At 39.4% G+C, this 18,039-nt stretch overlaps 1 protein-coding gene across 2 annotated transcripts in view; it reads left to right on the top strand.

Annotated features, from left to right (window-relative positions):
• CMKLR2 (chemerin chemokine-like receptor 2) overlaps positions 1-18,039 on the top strand; it is a 46,092-nt gene that overhangs the window by 16,360 nt on the left and 11,693 nt on the right. Inside the window, exon 1 of one of the 2 annotated variants that reach the window (XM_057551082.1) lies at positions 1,154-1,264. The gene's annotated coding sequence lies outside the window, so the exon portion shown is untranslated. Of the gene's footprint in view, positions 1,265-2,361; positions 2,421-18,039 lie in introns of those variants that run through there. The other variant, XM_007190590.2, reaches the window with a different exon arrangement.

Below are 18,039 nucleotides of genomic sequence, written 5' to 3'. Positions count from 1 at the left end.
TCAGTTCCATCATCATCCTAGGAGTGGAAGGTAAATCTAGGTTTTGGAAATTGAGTGGGCCAGAAAGAAACTTCATATACACTTTTTTAAAAACCTTACCACATCCCTACCCGCCTCTCCCTACTCTCATTTGTCCTCCCAAGGTCAGACCAATACTTTTGGACTAAAGGCCTATTAAAAGACCATTTTTTAAAAAACAGGTAAGTCATGACTCACATACAAATATAAAGTTAACCTGTTTCAAAGGTTTTATTTAACTCTATTAATGATAGAATCAGTTAAGATGTTACAATGGGTAAAAAGGAGAATTCAAAGTCTCACAAATGTGTAGACCATCAGGAATGTTGAAATGGATTTATAAACAGTTACAAAACTGGCAAAACTGGTCAATATTTACAGGGCAATAACTGATTGCATTCCATTAGACACAATTCATTTGTATTTCTCTGGATGAGATTATTGCACGATTGTAAAATAGACGAAGACAATGACAAGCAGAGAGAACCTGAAATAAAACCCAACCATAAATCATATTGTTCAGGATGCCTAAATATCATAAGTCATGTCTGACAGTGTACCTCTGTATTAAGACCACTGTACTGATTTTACTTCCAATGTTCCACATCAATGTGTTGAGAAATGGAGGAGTGTGGTCCTTTTTAAGCAGTATGATAAGACGTCACTTTGAAAACATTTCAGATAATTTGCTGATCTGTTAGTTTAAAAGATAATTTTAAAATTATTCAATGCAAAATAATTATAAATTTAAACAAATTATTTTGAATAAAAGTTGCCTAGGGAGAAAACAGCTTTCTAGATTTGCAAATGAGAAGGTGGGCTCTGGATGGGAGGATAAAGATGAAAAATTGCAGGCTCTTGGTGATACTTTGCTCTACTTTCTCTGATTCTGAGCTGGAAGTAGAAACAGTAAGGATAGTAAAGCAGAATATAAAGGGTGCCCTGAAACAACAGCAGCGTGTGCCTCAGAGGGACACTTTAGCCCCAGTTAGCCACAAGCACCATCAGCCCCAGTGGTGTGTCAGGAGGTCATGATCATGGGAAGGCTCTTGTTTCATGGTTAACACTTCTGCCCAGGCCCATGTGGGGAAACATCCAAACAGGACAAAACTGATGCCTCCAGCTGCTGTGCCCTATTTCCACATCTGTTTAGTTTCCTCTTGGTTCCTGCTCCAGTCCTAATTTCTGCAGTCTGATTCCTGGCTACTCTGTCTCCTGCAGCTTTATTCATTTCCAGTCTCACTGAGTGAGTATTGACAATTTGCTAATAAATGGGCTATATTCTCTGACGTGCGGCTTCATAGAGCCTCCTGACTTCATTCCTCCACATGTAGTGGAGCACTGATTCTCCTGTTTCAAGTCAGCTCAATCCTGTGTGGTGGGTCCTCCCCTCCTAAGCCCTTAGCTACCATTGCACCTCTTTCCTCAAGGTCACCCTGCACCTGAGCACCCTAATGGGTTTGCATTCCAAAGGCTCTCTGCTGCTCCCCCAGGAACCCAGAAGCACTACTTCAAACTACTTCCCGGCTCAGCTTCACCCTGATTAACTACTTGTTTGCTGAAATAATTACAAAATTCTGATTCTCCCAACTTGTAGTAAGAAAGAGAAAGTAAGCAAAAACAGTAAAATCAAATTTAATTTTGGCCATAATGATAGGAGTTGATTTGGTAGGTAAAAGAGTTGATTTGATAGGAGTTTGGTAGGTAAAATTATTAATCTATACCAAAATCATAGTCATTTTAGATCTTCCTCACTTGTTCCTTTAACAGGTATTTACTGAGCATATTTCATGTTCTAGGAATTTATCTAGCAACTAAGGACATAGTAGAGAATAAAAAAAGACAAAGTTTTGGTACTCAGAGTTTATACTGTATATCTAACAGGGTTTCTTAGAGTGAGGAGGTAAATAGTTAATGATTTACAGAGTTCTACTTTATAGAGGGGGAAATTTTAAGAGTCTAATTGGTATGCTAATCTGTGTTCTCTAAGTTAATCACAAACAGAGTGACCAGAAAACTCGTGGCAGCAACCTGAAATAAAGGCATAATCTTTTTTTTTTTTTTTAATTTGTTTTCTTTATTTCATTTTTGGCTGTGTTGGGCCTTCATTGTTGCCCGCGGGCTTTCTCTAGTTGCAGCGAGCGGGGGCTACTCTTCGTTGAGGTGCATGGGCTTCTCATTGTGGTGGCTTCTCTTGTTGCGGAGCACGGGATCTAGGCGCTTGGGCTTCAGTAGTTGCAGAGCGCAGGCTCAGCAGTTGTGGTGCACAGGCTTAGTTGCTCCGAGGCATGTGGGATCTTCCTGGACCAGGGCTCAAACCAGTGTCCCCTGCATTGGCAGGCGGATTCTTAACCACGCCACCAGGGAAGCCCTAAAGGCATAATCTTGCAAGCCTTAAAGAGGTAAGCCACAGCAAACATCCTGGCCTGTATTTTCTTTCCAAATTTTCATTATGAAAAATTTTTAACATTCAGAGAAGTTCAAAGAATAGGACAGAGAACAACTATATACTTACAACATAAATCAATTGTTAACATTTTGCTACAGCTAGTTGATCTGTAATTATTTATATTTATATATACATATATACGTACATATATTTAATTTTTTATTTGAAAATAATTTCAGGCCTACAGAAAATTTGCAAGAAAAATAAGAAGAATCCTCTCACATCCCCTTTACCTAGATTCACCAATTTTTAAACTCTTCCCCCATTTGCTTTTTTTTTTGGCCAACCTGTGATTGAACCCGGGCCCTCGACAGTGAGAGTGCAGAGTCCTAACCACTGGACCACCAGGGAATTCCCTGCCCCATTTGCTTTTACTATATTCTATGTATGTGTGTATGTACGTTTTCTGAACCGTTCGAGAGTAAGTTGCATACAATGTGCCCCCTTTCCCCTATATTTTTCAGTGTCTATTTCCTAAGAACAAGGACATTTTCCTACATAACCACTGTATATTTACCAATTACAGGAAATTTAAAATTGATGCTGTACTTTTTAATTGAAGTATAGTTGATTTACAAGGTTGTGTTAATTTCTGCTGTATAGCAAAGTGATTCAGTTATACATATATACACATTTTTTAGAAATATTTATTTATTTATTTGGTTGTGCTGGGTCTTAGTTGAGGCAGGCAGGCTCCTTAGTTGTGGCATGTGAACTCTTAGTTGCAGCATATATGTGGGATCTAGTTCCCTGGCCGGGGATCGAACCCAGGCCCCCTGCATTGGGAGCATGGAGTCTTAACCACTGTGCCACCAGGGAAGTCCCTATACATTCTTTTTTTTAATATTCTTTTCCATTATAGTTTATCACAGGATATTGAATATAGTTCCCTGTGCTATACAGTAGGAACTTGCTGTTTATCCATTCTATATGTAATAGTTTTGATGCAATACTTTTTAAAATCTCATCTGTAATCCACATTCTAGTTTGTCAATTGATCCAGCAGTGTTCTTTTTGGCCTTTTATTTTCCTCTAGTACAGGATGCAGTCCAACATCACATATCTCATTTAGTTGTCACGCGTTTCTCTAGTCTCTTTTATTTTATAAATTTATTTATTTAATTTAGTTATTTTTGGCTGCATTGGGTCTTCGTTGCTGCGCGCGGGCTTTCTTTAGTTGGCGCGAGTGGGGGCTGCTCTTCGTTGCGGTGCGCGGGCTGCTCATTGCGGTGGCTTCTCTTGTTGCAGAGCACGGGCTCTAGGCGCATGGGCTTCCGTAGTTGTGGTTCGAGGGCTCTAGAGCACAGGCTCAGTAGTTGTTGGTGCACGAGCTTAGTTGCTCCGCAGCATGTGGGATGCCTCCGGACTAGGGATCGCACCCCTGTCCCCCCCACCGGCAGGCGGATTCCTAACCACTGCGCCACCAGGGAAGCCCTGTAGCCTCTTAATTTCCACAGAACATTTCCACAGCTTTTCTTTGTTTTTGATGACACTGGCATTTTTTAAGAAAACAGAACTTTAAAAAAAAATGTTCTTCATTTAGAGGTTGTCTGATATCCATCTTGTGTTGCAGATTCAGTTCTCCTAGAAGAAGACTTTGAGACAGAATTTAAGGGTCAGGTATTTACTAGGTTATGCCCTTAGAATCGATACCTGCGTGTGGAATGGGGGGTGGGGGCGTTCGGGGAACAACACAACCGGGCAGAGGGAGAAGTTGAGCTGTAAGGTAGGACTGACAGCCACAGCCGACTCCAAATGGACCTCTGAAGCTAAAATGGACCCATCAGGATTATCCCCCTTTGGTCCAAAGTGACCAGGTCTTTCTATTTCCACCTTAATCATCGCTGACAGTTGGCTATCCTAGAAGGGCATGACCTTGGGCAAAGGGGCTCTGTGTAGTAGCAGCAGTCTCTGAAGGGCTATTAGTTGGATGTGGCCTCTTGACAGCTCTCCCCGGAGTTAGTTTGTCCTTGTAGGGGGATCTGGACAATGCATTTCCATTTATCACATTCCATGATTGAAATCAGATTTTACATTCCCAGCTGGACAACTACTATGTGTGTGTGTGTGTGTGTGTGTGTGTGTGTGTGTGTGTGTGAGTGTGTGTATATATATATATATATATATATATATATATATATTTCTTTTCTTGTCTTTTGATTTACAATGTTGATTTACAATGTTGTGTTAATTTCTGCTGTACAGCAAAGTGACTCAATTATACATATATATACATTCTTTTTTTACATTATTTTCCATTATGGTTTATCCCAGGACTATATATATATATATCTTTCTGAATCTTTTGAAAGTTAAGTTGTAGACTTCAGCCCTAAAAACTTCAGCATGCACCTATAATAAAGAAGATTCTCCTACAAAACAACATCATTAACATACCTAAGAAAATGAAAAAATATCTTAATGATATTCATATTCAAATTCCCCCTATTATCCTAAGAATATCTTTTATAGAGTTTTAAAATCAGTATCTAATCAATGGTCACGTTAAATTCCTTTTTTTTGGTCTTTTCTCTTTTAAACTGGAACAATCCCTCTATTTGTTTTTCCATATCAAAGACTTTCTAAGGAGACTGGGTGTGATGTCTTGAAGAACCTTCCTATTTTTCAGAGTGGTTTTTTTTTTTGTTTTTTTTTTCAAATTTGAAAGGCATAAGACATAATGTCACAAGAACTGAGGAAAATACCATTTGCTTTTTCTTAGATGATTTTAAGTATTAATACAGATGAAATAATTTTTAAAGATGTGGACTATCTTTGTTAGAATAATAATTGAATGCCTGCTTTTATATCCATTATTAATTAAGGAGAGTCAAAGAGAAGTAAAGAGATAAAACTTTTTTTTTTTATAAAACGGTTTTTATACCGTTTTCATTACATTTTTATAAAATTGAGTTGTCATTATTTGTGCACGTATGTGTTTGTGTGTGAAAACATAGCCAGATTCTACTTCACGTTCACATCTTCTCTAACAAAATAAAGCAAAGTAAAAAGCCACTTAGTATTTTTTGTAATGTGTTAGTGAGAACAGGAAATGAAAGAATCATATTATCTTATCCCATCATATTATGTTGTATCATGATCATATTATATTATATTGTTAGTCCTTTAAATGTAGCACTCTCATTATACGCAGCTCTAATCCTCTTAAAATATTATGACTCATTCATTATAACAAATTAAGAAAGACATGAGACACAAGAATCTTTTCAGATTATTTCCGAACAGGCTTCTTTACCTAATATCCTTCAATTGAGTTAGTTATGAGTTTTCTGATGGAAAATAAGCCTATTTCTGCTAGGTGTTTGTCAAAATACTTGCAAAATTTGTCAGTGGCCACCACCTTGACAACTGACAAGAATATCTTCCTGTCTCCTCCCTCCTTTCTCCTTTCTTCTTTTTTTTAATGGAAAGAATTTACTGTTAAAACTATATTATAGGACTTATTTTTTACCCGAAGATATATCCCATAAAAACTAAAGGAAGTGGGAAATCTTCAATATAAAAAGTATACAATTTTATGTGGGATAAATATAAAACCAAATATTTAATGTTATGAATAGGATAAGATATAATAGAGAACAGGTCAATTTTGCCTATTTTGAGCCAATCTATTTTGGCTCAGCACTATTCCTTGAGTGTCCATTATGTTTAAGTCCCTGTACTGGACCCTTTGAGGAGTCACGAATTTAACTGATTAATTCATTTATTTATTCATTCACTTTTATAGTCTCTAGGGCTAAATCAAGCTTAGGAAGGAGAAGGAAATGGTGGGAAAATATACATTTTTCCATAGGAATTTAACTATTAAGTAGTCTACATTCCTCCTAGATTTCATAAGCCTACTTTTTAAAAGAACACCATGCTATTTGGGCCAAGTGGTTTCCAGACACACAGAGTATGCCAATTCAAACTCCCTATCCAGGTGACATCAGCAAAAATAGTGGAGTAAGGACCTCAGAAAATTCTCTCTTCCACAGAAGCAACAAGAAACTGGCAAATGGTCAGAATCAAATGTTTCAGAACTCTGGAAATTTCCCAAAGGCTTGCAACAATCTGGGGAGTGTTTATCTAAGAAGAAGAAGGAGGAGAAGGAGGGGAAAAACTGTTCAATCTCAGTAAAAGAAATGAGCTTTGTGGCATTTTTAACTTGCCCTAGTCCCATCTCGGACTCTCCTGCTTTGTGATATTCTTGGAAACCAACAGCCTGCATTTATGGTGAAGACCAGCAGCCCGACAGCCACTGGAAGGAACAGAAAGGGGCTGGAGCTCCTTCAAAGCTTCATCCCCAGAGATTTATTATATGACCTGTTTGTTCCCTGGAAAATCCCACTTGCAAGACCGTCTATTTGACTTAACTCAGAGCTCATTAAGTGTGAAAAACTTTTTCCCCATAAACATTTGTTGAAAACAATTACAGGCAGTTACTTAACTTTGCAGCTGCCTGAGGTGATGGATACCAGTTGGGGGAAAACATTAGACTAACAAAAAATTAAAAACAGAATGAGACATACAGAGGGGCTTTGGGAAGCTTATGAATCAAGAAGGCCACATGCATGTATAGGGTTGTGCTCATGCCCAGGGCTCTGTGCATTGACAAGAAAGACCTGAAAAGGCCCTAAGCTCTCACCTCTGGATGACCTTGAGATTCCGTGCAAGGAAAGTGGAAGCTACGGCAGAGTTGAAAATACACCCCCAATATGCACACAGAGCCTCTCACCAAAAACTGGGTTACTTATTGGTTCTAGGCATTTAAGGAAATTTCCAGGTCTTACGTTATACCTTCTGAGCTTTGCGTGGAGGTAAGAACAAAGGAAAGATCACATGGGCGATAAGACAGCCAAAAACTTTGATGTCTCTCTAGATTCCTGTTCCCATTTCAGTTCAGGCCACTAAGGATTTTCCTTACTTTCTTGCCAGCTCAGCCATACATTTAAAAAGATGATTTTTACATTTAGTACAGTGGCTTTTAGAGATTTTGTAGTGAAAAAATTTAAAAGAATATCTATAATGCCATATTGCTAGAAACACAACTCCACCTAGCTTTTGAGATATTATTGTTGTCCTTAGGAAGGTTCTACCTACACTGTCATTTCTTATCGGACTATAGTAAGGAGGAAAAAGTTATTATGTTGACTGCAGTGATGCATTGTTGGGGAATCCTGCTTGTCTTTTTCTACTGTTCAACCTCAGAGCCAGGCTTGAACCAGCTGCCAGTTTTCTCTTCTTATCCTTGAGGGGCCCCAGAAACTCAGCACTTACCTCTCTCTCAGTAGCTGATCTACCTACTTCTCTTGTCACAAATCTCTCCAACTTCCATATTCTTTGCTCCGCAAAAATTTATTTTTGTCTTAAGGACTTTACTATTACTCACTAGAGGAGAATAATTAGATAGCAAAAACATGACCAATATGAGAAATTTACAGGCATTTCATAATTTTACAAATCATGGTTCTGATTTCCTTTTAGGATAATTTTTGTCTTCCAATTTTATTCTCTTAAAGAGTTGTTCTATAGTTAGATGAAGACCACAGGAACCCTTCCTCCTAAACCACAGATGTAAGGGTTTGTGGATGCTATCAAGACAACAATGGGGGACCCTCTCCTCTCCAGAGAATATCTGGCACCTCTGAGAATCACCAGATTGAGTGGTACCCAAATCAGTCATCCTCTGTCCTGATTAGGACTATTATGGACATTATTTTATAATCCTTTATTATTAAATGATCAAAACATCTGAATATAAACTAGATTCTGATTGTGGATACACTTTTTTTTTTTTTTTAAGGATCCTTGGCTTTTACTTTCTTTCTTTTTTATTTATTTATTTAGGCTGCGCCATGCCTTAGTTTCAGCATGTGAGATCTTCTTTGCGGATGTGAACTCTCAGTTGCAGCATGCATGTGGGATCTAGTTCCCCGACCAGGGATTGAACCCAGGGCCCCTCCGTGGGGAGCACGGAGTCTTACCCACTGACCCACCAGGGAAGTCCCTGTGCATCCACTTTTAACCACCTGGTTAACACAAGGCTTTATACCCTTCTGAAACTCTGAGTTGATATATGTTAGATCTTCTTACTCTTTGCTCCTCATTTTTTAGCCTTCCTTTCATATCTTTCATATCATTGTCTCTCTGTGTTACATTTTGGATAACTTCTTCAGATATGTCTTCTAGTTTACATTCTCCCTTCAACTGGGTCTAAGCTACAATTTTATGCATCCATTAAATTAAATTTCAAGATTAACTTTGTAATTTCTAGAAGTTCTATTTGATTCTTTTTTGGCCTCACCATGCAGTATGTGGGATCTTAGTTCACCAGCCAGGGATTGAACCCATGCCCCCTCCACTGGGAGGGCAGAGTCTTAACCACTGGACCACCAGGGAAGTCCCTCTATTTGATTCTTCATAAAACTTTCTTTGCCCAAAGTCGATAGTCTGCCTAAAATTCTAGTGGTTATTGGTGCTTCTGTCTTTCATATTCAGGTCTTTTAAAGTGTTCTGCTAAATTTCTGTTTTCTTGTGTATAAAATGAAAGGACTAGAGTAGATTATCTCTACTATCTCATCTAACTTTAAGGACTATGATTCTGTGGTTTTTAGCCACCTGACTCCATCCTCCTTCAAAGAGATTAAAGAATTGAAACTGGTCTGTAAAGGAAGAGCTCCCATTCCCCAAGCAATAATGGCAAGTTGAAAAAGAATAAAAGTAATAGAAATGATAACCAGATCTTTGGGGGTGAATATGGGGCATAAGAAAATTGTTTCCCTTCACTGTACATCACATATGAAAGAACTTTTATAGTGTTTTCTCTCCATGCCACCCTATCCCTCTTAGCAGAAAATAAAATAAAATAAAATAAAATGAAATGAAACTACACTTAGCAGAGGCAGCACTGCATATATGCATTGACTGATAGAAGACCATGGCTAAGCCACAGAATCAGAACCATACATCCTGACCCATGGCCAGGAGAGCCATTAAACTGCATCAAGTGTAACATTAGAGTAACCAAAACATAGAGTTTCAGGGTTGGCAGAACTTTAGACATTAAGTCCAGTCACATTCGATGCCAGAAAAACCTTCAATTTATGGTTGTCTCATTAAACATCTCTAAGTATGAGAAATATGCCATCATCTGACAAAGCTTTGTGCTAGACTGAAAGCTCCATGGCTTCAGTTCATTGCTATTCACTTCTGTTTCATTGGGGCCTAGAACACATAGGAGATGCTCAGGAAATATGTAGTAAATGAATAAATGCCAATTTTTAACAACTATAATCTCTAGAAAGTTTTGCTTTATATTGAGCTAAAATTTCTCTTTCCCTCATATTCTTAGCTTTACTCTCTGGCCAGATAAAACAATTCCCTTCTCTGCATGAAAAAAGTTACCCTGCTCTTTCTTTTCCAGGATAAATAGCTTCCACCAGTTCATTCAACACTCCTCCCATGATGTCATTTTAAGCTTTCTCTTCAACCTGTTCCCTCTCTTCTGGACATGCTCCAGTTTATCCTTGTTCTTCATAAATTTAATTCCAAGGAAAGAACACAGTACCCCCGGGTACATTCTGACCAGCTCAAGCAGAGTTGGACAAATACTCCCCCAATTCTATTAAAACAGCCAAGGGCAAATTCACTCCCCCTCTTTTTATTTTAGGCTGCCACATCCCTTTCTTGACCTACTTGAGCTCATGGTCAAGGAGAAAGCTTGTGCTGAGCAGAAATTTAGCATGCCTAAAGGTCAGAAGAGGTCACCAAAGGGCACCAATCTCAGTACCCTGGGTGAACGGTGCCCATCCCGTGGAAATGCAGGTGAAAGTGGTTGACTGGGATACCTTCTGGGTACATCACATCAACTCCCTTCTCATGGTTGTTGAAAAGGCACTGAATAAACCATTAGTTCATATTATGTATCTCTTTAATGTAGGCTTACCAAATCCATTTTAGGGTAATAATTCAGGGCCTGCAACTGCTGCCTAAGCACATTACAGCTGGGAAAACTTGTTTGAGAAGATGATTCGCTTTGCACTGTAACTGGCGTAAAGTTCAACGCAGGTGTCGCTTAACAAGCTAGTTCCAAAGTGAAAGACAGGTAAATTCTAAAGAACATTCTGGACACTGCCTTTCAGTCAATTTTCCAGGTCGGTATGGTGGAATTAGACTTTTTTAGAAGTAATAGAATGACCATTCTGAATATCTCTTTCCAGAACCTTCAAAACTTTATCTTGAATGCAAGCAAAACTAAAATGTTTTTGACTCAAGATACCTGTGGTTACTATTAACATGACTATTCTTAGGTGGCTTTAAAGCCGAGCTTAGAATTGCCAAGATTTTTCTTTTAATAACTAGTCACGTGAGTTATTAAACATAGTTTCAGGGAATCAGACTTTAGGCTTGAAGTGGTTTGTCTGACTTTGTCTTAGTAGAGAAAATCTGTGATGGACAGAAAAGATAGAGGAAAGTGTTCTAAAAGTAGAATTTTTAAAAAGGAATTTTATTGTATCAAGTGATTTGCTACTCAGTTTCTTCCAAGTTCCTCGTCAGGAAATAAACTGCTTGCATTATGTTTTAGTGACGATATATTGTGTTACTTGTATAGGTGCCAGGATATTTTCTGACTGCTTTCTTGGGCTTGAGTACTTGGAGAAATACTTGGCTTTTGAATTATCAAAAGTACAGACCGTCCCCGACTTACGATGATTCAACTTATTTTTTGACTTTATGATTGTGCAAAAGCAAAGCACATTCAGTAGAAACTGTACTTGGAATTTTGGATTTTGACCTTTTCCCAGCTAGCAATGTGCAGTATATGATATAGCGATACACTCTCTCCTGATGCTGGGCAGCTGCAGACACAGCTCCCAGGCAGCCACGTGATCATGAGGGTAAACAACCAGTACACTTACAACCATTCAACTGTAGCCCCCTGCAGTGGAAGCGCAGAGCCCTAATCACTGGACCGCTAGGGAAGTCCCTAGGAGACATTTTTTGAATACCCATTCTGTGCAAAGCACTGGATTTGGTGCTACTTGGAGGCATAGACAGTAAAAGAGCTAGAATACATTGTCCTGCCATCTCTGACCTTCTCATACAAGTTTAAACTAAATGTCACCTGTATTTTTCAGATTTGGCCCCTGGGATCCTAAGTGGGAAGGTGACTCAGCCAAAGTCATGCAGCTAATGACATGTAGAACAAGAATTTAGAACCATCTCTCCTGAGTTCCAATGCTGTTTCAACATGATAGGCTACCTAGTACTGTAGACGTCAGTGGGCTCAGGTGTCATGGCAGGGCTGGAACTAGGGTGAGGTAATTAAGGCAAAATTTAACAGGTACCAAAAAATCTCAGTAAACAAAATGAATGTAAAAGATCCATGCTGAACAAAATATCAAAATTTTAAGTGAAGTCAGGATCTGGCTCTGTACTTGCATGACCCAACCTCACTTGCCTCACCCTAATCTTGGCCCTATGTCATGCAATCTGAATTTGTGGGTGGACCAATGGGGAAAACCAACAAGAAACTATTCTGGAACTGGGACACCAGGGATAATTGTGAAGGAATCCTGGAATAGATAGAGTAAGATGTCCAGATGTTCAGAGATGGGTCACAAGTGATCCACAGTAGTGTACTGAGATAAAATAGCTCTCGTTTGTTTTAATAAGAAACATATCTAAGATAAGAGGAGAATCTCGAGATGTGACGATGGGTCATGCTAACCTCTAGGGGGCACTGCTCCCATGAAGAACCTGGTTCCCGTTGAGGGCTCTGCTAGGTGAGGACAAAATGGAGTCCTCAGAGACTCACAGTGGGGTTTGGTTGGAGGGCTTTGATCAGAACTAGAAACTGGGGGGCTTCCCTGGTGGCACAGTGGTTAAGAATCCTCCTGCCCATGCAGGGACATGGGTTCGAGCTCTGGTCCGGGAAGATCCCACATGCCGCGGAGCAACTGAGTCCGTGCGCCGCAACTACTGAGCCTGTGCTCTAGAGCCTGCGAGCCACAACTACTGAAGCCCGCGCGCCTAGAGCCCGTGCTCCACAGCAAGAGAAGCCACTGCAATGAGAAGCCCGCACACCACAAGGAAGAGTAGCGCCCGCTTGCTGCAACTAGAGAAAGCCCGCGCGCAGCAACGAAGACCCAATGCAGCCACCAATAAAAAAATAAAGAAAGAATAAATTAATTAAAAAAAAAAACAACTAGAAACTGGGTTAAATTTTTCTTCCTCTTTCTGATTTTCTTCTCTCTCACCTATGTCCTGTGCCTGAAGTGTTAAGCCAAGACGTGGATATGCACCTTTTGAAAGTACCCTTGCCCTTTGTAGGACAAGAATAAATCACAAAAAAAAAAAAAAAAAAAAAAGAATAAATCACAGCAGGGTCCCGGCAGAAAGAAGAGGCTCTTGGGCAAATGCAGTCCACATATGGCCCAGGTCACGAGAGACCACAAGGGGACTTGAGACTTAACCTGCTATGGAGCAGTAAAGAATATGCATTTGCCTGATATCCTCAGAATCCAGCTGCCATGGCTGGATAGTCCAGCCGTGGTCTGGTAATTTGGTTCCTGGTCTGGTAATTTGGTTCTTCACTTTTCCACATTTGCAGTAACTTTAACAGCAGAGATAGAACCAGGCCCAGGAATAGAATAGATTCTGGGTAAATATGGGCCTCTGGCACAGCACTACTGTGTAGCTACAACAGAAGCTCAAAGATAAAAACCATTCTCACAAGCTGGGTCCACTGGGCTTGGAGGGTTGGGGGGCGGGTGAGGAGTGGTGAGAAAGGGTCTAATTAAAAAACAAAGAGGGCTTCCCTGGTGGCGCAGTGGTTGAGAATCTGCCTGCTAATGCAGGGGACATGGGTTCGAGCCCTGGTCTGGGAAGATCCCACATGCCGCGGAGCAACTAGGCCCGTGAGCCACAACTACTGAGACTGCGCATCTGGAGCCTGTGCTCCGCAACAAGAGAGGCCGCGATAGTGAGAGGCCCGTGCACCGCGATGAAGAGTGGCCCCCGAAAAAAAAAAAAAAAAAAAAGAGTGGCCCCCCGCTTGCCACAACTAGAGAAAGCCCTCGCACAGAAACGAAGACCCAACACAGCCAAAAATAAATAAATAAATTAATTAAAAAACAAAAAACAAAGAGGCTTTCTTTATCTTATATCATTCTGAGCTTCCTCCTACGTAGTCTTCCTCATTTGCAGGGAGGAGTGGTTTATTTTTGTTTTGCTTTTTTATTCAGCCACAGGTACAGTTCTAGAAAAGGAAAGTAGAATTATTCTCTAAATTCAGTGTCATTCTCAGAAACTATTTCCTTAAACACTCTTGAGAAAGGATTCTTGTACCTTGGGTGCCCAGAGGGTAAGAACTTGGGCACTTACACATTTCAATAAGAATCTAACCATGCCAGCTCACCAACTGAATGGTTTTTGCAATTTCCTTAAGTTTCCTCACCTTTAGTTTCCTAAGCAGTAAATAGAGAATAAGGGCTCAAAAGTAATGTCTATTATCATAGACTCTTGTCCTTAATGGATGATGTTAAGGACCCCCTGAGTGCAGGTGTCAATGCCTTCTACAGTGTCCCCACCAGCAGCCATTCAAGTGCAATGTATAAATAAATATCTCTTTGTTTGGTTTGTTGGTTAGTTTTCTCTTTTTTTTGGCCTCTTCTTGCGACATGCAGGATCTTAGTTCCCTGATCACAGATCAAACCCAGGCCCCCTGCAGTGGAAGGATGGAGCCCTAACCACTGGACATCCAGGGAATTCCGGTTGGTAGGTTTTGAACAGCTATAAGTTATTGGTTCCAACTAAACCAAACTTTTTAAAAATATTTATTTTATTTATTTCTTTTCTTTTTTTTTTTGGCTGCATCGGGTCTTAGTTGTAGCACTTGGGATCTTCGTTGAGGCATGCGGGGTCTTTTGCTTCAGCGCAGGCTCTTTTGCGGCACGCAGACTTCTCTCTAGTTGTGGCATGCGGGTTTTCTCTCTCTAGTTGTGGTGCGCAGGCTCCAGGGTGCATGGGCTCTGTAGTTGTGGTGCACGGGCTCCAGAGTGTGTGGGCTCTGTAGTTTGTGGCACACAGGCTTTCTTGTTGAGGCACGTGAGCTCAGTAGTTGTGGCACGTGGGCTTAGTTGCCCCGTGGCATGTGGGATCTTAGTTCCCTGACCAGGGATGGAACCTGCGTCCCCTGCATTGGAAGGCGGATTCTTTACCGCTGGACCACCAGGGAAATCCCATCCACTAAGCCAAACTTTTCCTAGCTATTATGCCAACTAATTTTTTGCTCTAGCTCCAACTTTGGAATCAACATAAATGTCTTACTATTTATGACCTTAAGACAGCATAAATGTCTTACTTTTTCCTCATCTTCAAGTATCTGAAAACAGCTCTCAGACTCCTTTATTTTCTAATTTATTTATTTATTTATTTATTTTTATTTTACTTTATATTGGAACATAGTTGATTAACAATATTGTGTTTCAGGTGTACAGCAAAGTGATTCAATTATACATATACATGTATCTATTCTTTCTCAAATTCTTTTCCCATTTAGGTTATTGCAGAATATTGAGCAGTATTCCCTGTGCTGTACAGTAGGTCCTTGCTGGTTATCTATTTTAAATATAGCGGTGTGTACATGTCAATCCCAAACTCCCAATCTATCCTCCTCCCCCACCCTTCCCCCCCCCCCATAACCATAATTTCATTCTCTAAGTCTGTGAGTCTGTTTCTGTTTTGTAAATAAGTTCATTTTATCATTTTTTTTAAAGATTCAGCATATAAATGATATCATATGATATTTGTCTTTCTCTGTCTGACATACTTCACTTAGTACGATAATCTCCAGGTCCATCCATGTTGCTGCAAATGGTATTATTTCATTCTTTTTAATGGCTGAGTAGTATTCCATTGCATATATGTACCACATCTTTTTTTTAATCCATTCATGTGTCGATGGACATTTAAGTTGCTTCCATATCTTGGCTACTATAAACAGCGCTGCAATCTCAGACTCCTTTAGTCTTCCTTTCTCACTGATTCCTTCAACCATTCCAACAGATATAATTCAGTCTCTGGAGTCCTTTCTTTTGCACTGCTTCTTTTTCCAATGGTCTCCTCAACATCTGTTTTTGCAGACCTCAACAAACTACACCTAATATAGATTGACCATGATAAAGTGGAATGCTGAGCCTGCTAGCTTTACTTTCACTACTGTCAAATAATTAAAAGTGTTCATGAAGGATGTCTCTAAACCATCGCAATAATGATTCTGGAACCCAACGGTTTGTTTACTGTCAATGGGCAAATCTTTCAACTGGTGCTTTATTTTATCTTCCACTACTACATTTGATCCTATACTCCCTCCTATATCTCCTTCTAAGTGAAAAAAAGGCAGAAATATTTTCAGGCGTAATCTTGTATGAATGGGAGGAAGTTCTAGAATTGTTGCCCCTCCCACCTCCCCCAAACTTTTTTGCTTCTGTCTTGAAAAAACATTACCGTTGCTACCAAAACAAGTTTCCCTTCCACCCGCTTTACCAAGTTCACTAACTACCTCTCTGGATGATGAATAGTTTCGTGAAGTGGCTACAACTTCAATACATTTTGCAAATTACTTGAGTGTTCTTCCTTCTTTTTTTTTGAGAAAAGAAATATATTGATACAAATTGAAATAAGCATATAATAGCTGCTAATTCAGTTTCTATCCTAAACTGGGTATTCTTCCTAGATTTCTGTCAATGTTATTGACAATATGGGATTAAGACCAAAACATCTTTAGTGCCAAGTAATGATGAAACAGAAAACAGAGGTATATTACAGTAGCAGCACAAACTTCCACTCGGTGTCCCTGAGTTTTCTGAAGCATATCTTTGTCTGCAGAGATTTCAGGTCATGGTTAACGATTTTAACATACAACCTTTTTTTACTGTTTAAACCATGGGTGGTATCTATTTTTGAGCAGTTTAATAATCTGGTAGGTATTCTGTTGTGGCTTCTGCTTCCAAGATCAGTTCTTCAGTAGACATGACATTGCCCAGAAGACCCTAAAAAGGATTAAAACTCTAGTTTTGACTGCTTATGTGGATGAAAATATCCACGGCATAAAGTGAACATTTCAGATCTCCAGCAGCTATCTAGTCATATGCCCTACACAAATAGTTACAGAAGTCCTATGGCATCAAGGTTTCCAAATTAAGTGCCTACTTCTTCTTGCTAAAAAATTATTTGCATACATAGAAATCACTTTTTAAGGAAATTTAGGGATTTCTGCTCTGACCAAGGCTTTGAAACATTACATTGCTAATGGTGGTGATTCTTTCCCAGACTTTAGATAAAATTTGGAGAAAAGTGAGGTAAAGACCTAGACCTTTAACAAAAGATGAAAATAGCTTTGTTAAAAAGGAAGAGAAGTATAATGCTTTACAGTGTCTATTTTCTCACCACTCTTGGTCAGATATGGGGATAATAGTGGCCTTTGGGGGCTTGACATAGGGGTCCGCCAACTGCCTTCAGAAGGCAGGCATCTAACAAGGTGTGATCTCAATACAGATCAATATTTTTCAAAATATAAAACACACAAAACAAGTTTTAAAATCTGTACTTAAATCTTCTCATTTTTCTCCTGAAGTGATAAAAAGAAATCCTGTTATCTTTCTACCTTCCCTCTACCCCCCTCCATTGTGTACTGCTTTTAGTCTTAAACTGGTAGTAATCAATAGCTATAGTTATTGAACATGCTTTCTGTGCCAGGCACTGAGCTAGCCACTTTCTGAGGATTTCCTTTTGTGATCATCATAGCAACCCTATGAGTTAGAACTATTACTACTCTCATTTTACAAATGAGGAAACTGAGGCTTCAAGGTAGTAGGTGATTTGTCTAAGATTCCACAGCCAGGAAGAAATAGACTGGGATTTGAAGGCAGGCATTCTGATTCCAGAGGCGATAGACCACTTTATGGCCTGATACTTAAATTTTACCCATGTGTTCATTATCTTAAAGTCTTGCAAAGGAATTAAGCCTGAAAGTTTCTCCCTGACCCAAGGTTAATCATTCACTCTGTTTTCCTCCCCACAATCAACAGAGCCATACAGATTGTACAAATCGGACACAAACTTCTGGGTGGAGCATTAAATCAACTGTTATGTAAGTAGGCGTTGACCTTTCAAATAAGTGCTGTGTTCTCTTAAACTGTCCTAGTGAAGCCTGAGGGTAGGACATGAAAATCAGCCTGCAAGTGCCTTTTATGAAAAGAGCTTGATCTCAGCAGAGTGAAAATAGGTATCATTTCCTGTGCACTTGATTCAATTGTATTTTTTTTTTTGTATTTTTTTCATACAGAAAAAATTTTCTCTTCCCCCACCCCACTGACTTTAAAATGGAATAAAACATTTGTATGCCTGAAATTAGCTATAGTTTTTCTATCCAGGGTTGATTTTCAATGACAACTCAATAAAAAAGGTTATTGTGAAGGTTATCCTAGCTTAGCTAAGCTTCCTGAAAGCTTCTATTAATCTCCAAAATGAATGTCTTTCAAATAAGTCTCCCTCATCTCCATTCT

Source organism: Balaenoptera acutorostrata, chromosome 8, assembly GCF_949987535.1.
Source record: "Balaenoptera acutorostrata chromosome 8, mBalAcu1.1, whole genome shotgun sequence".
Classification (NCBI taxonomy): Eukaryota; Metazoa; Chordata; class Mammalia; order Artiodactyla; family Balaenopteridae; genus Balaenoptera; species Balaenoptera acutorostrata.
The sequence above is the reverse complement of the archived record's forward strand: the minus strand, read 5'-3'. Positions and strand labels throughout refer to the sequence as shown.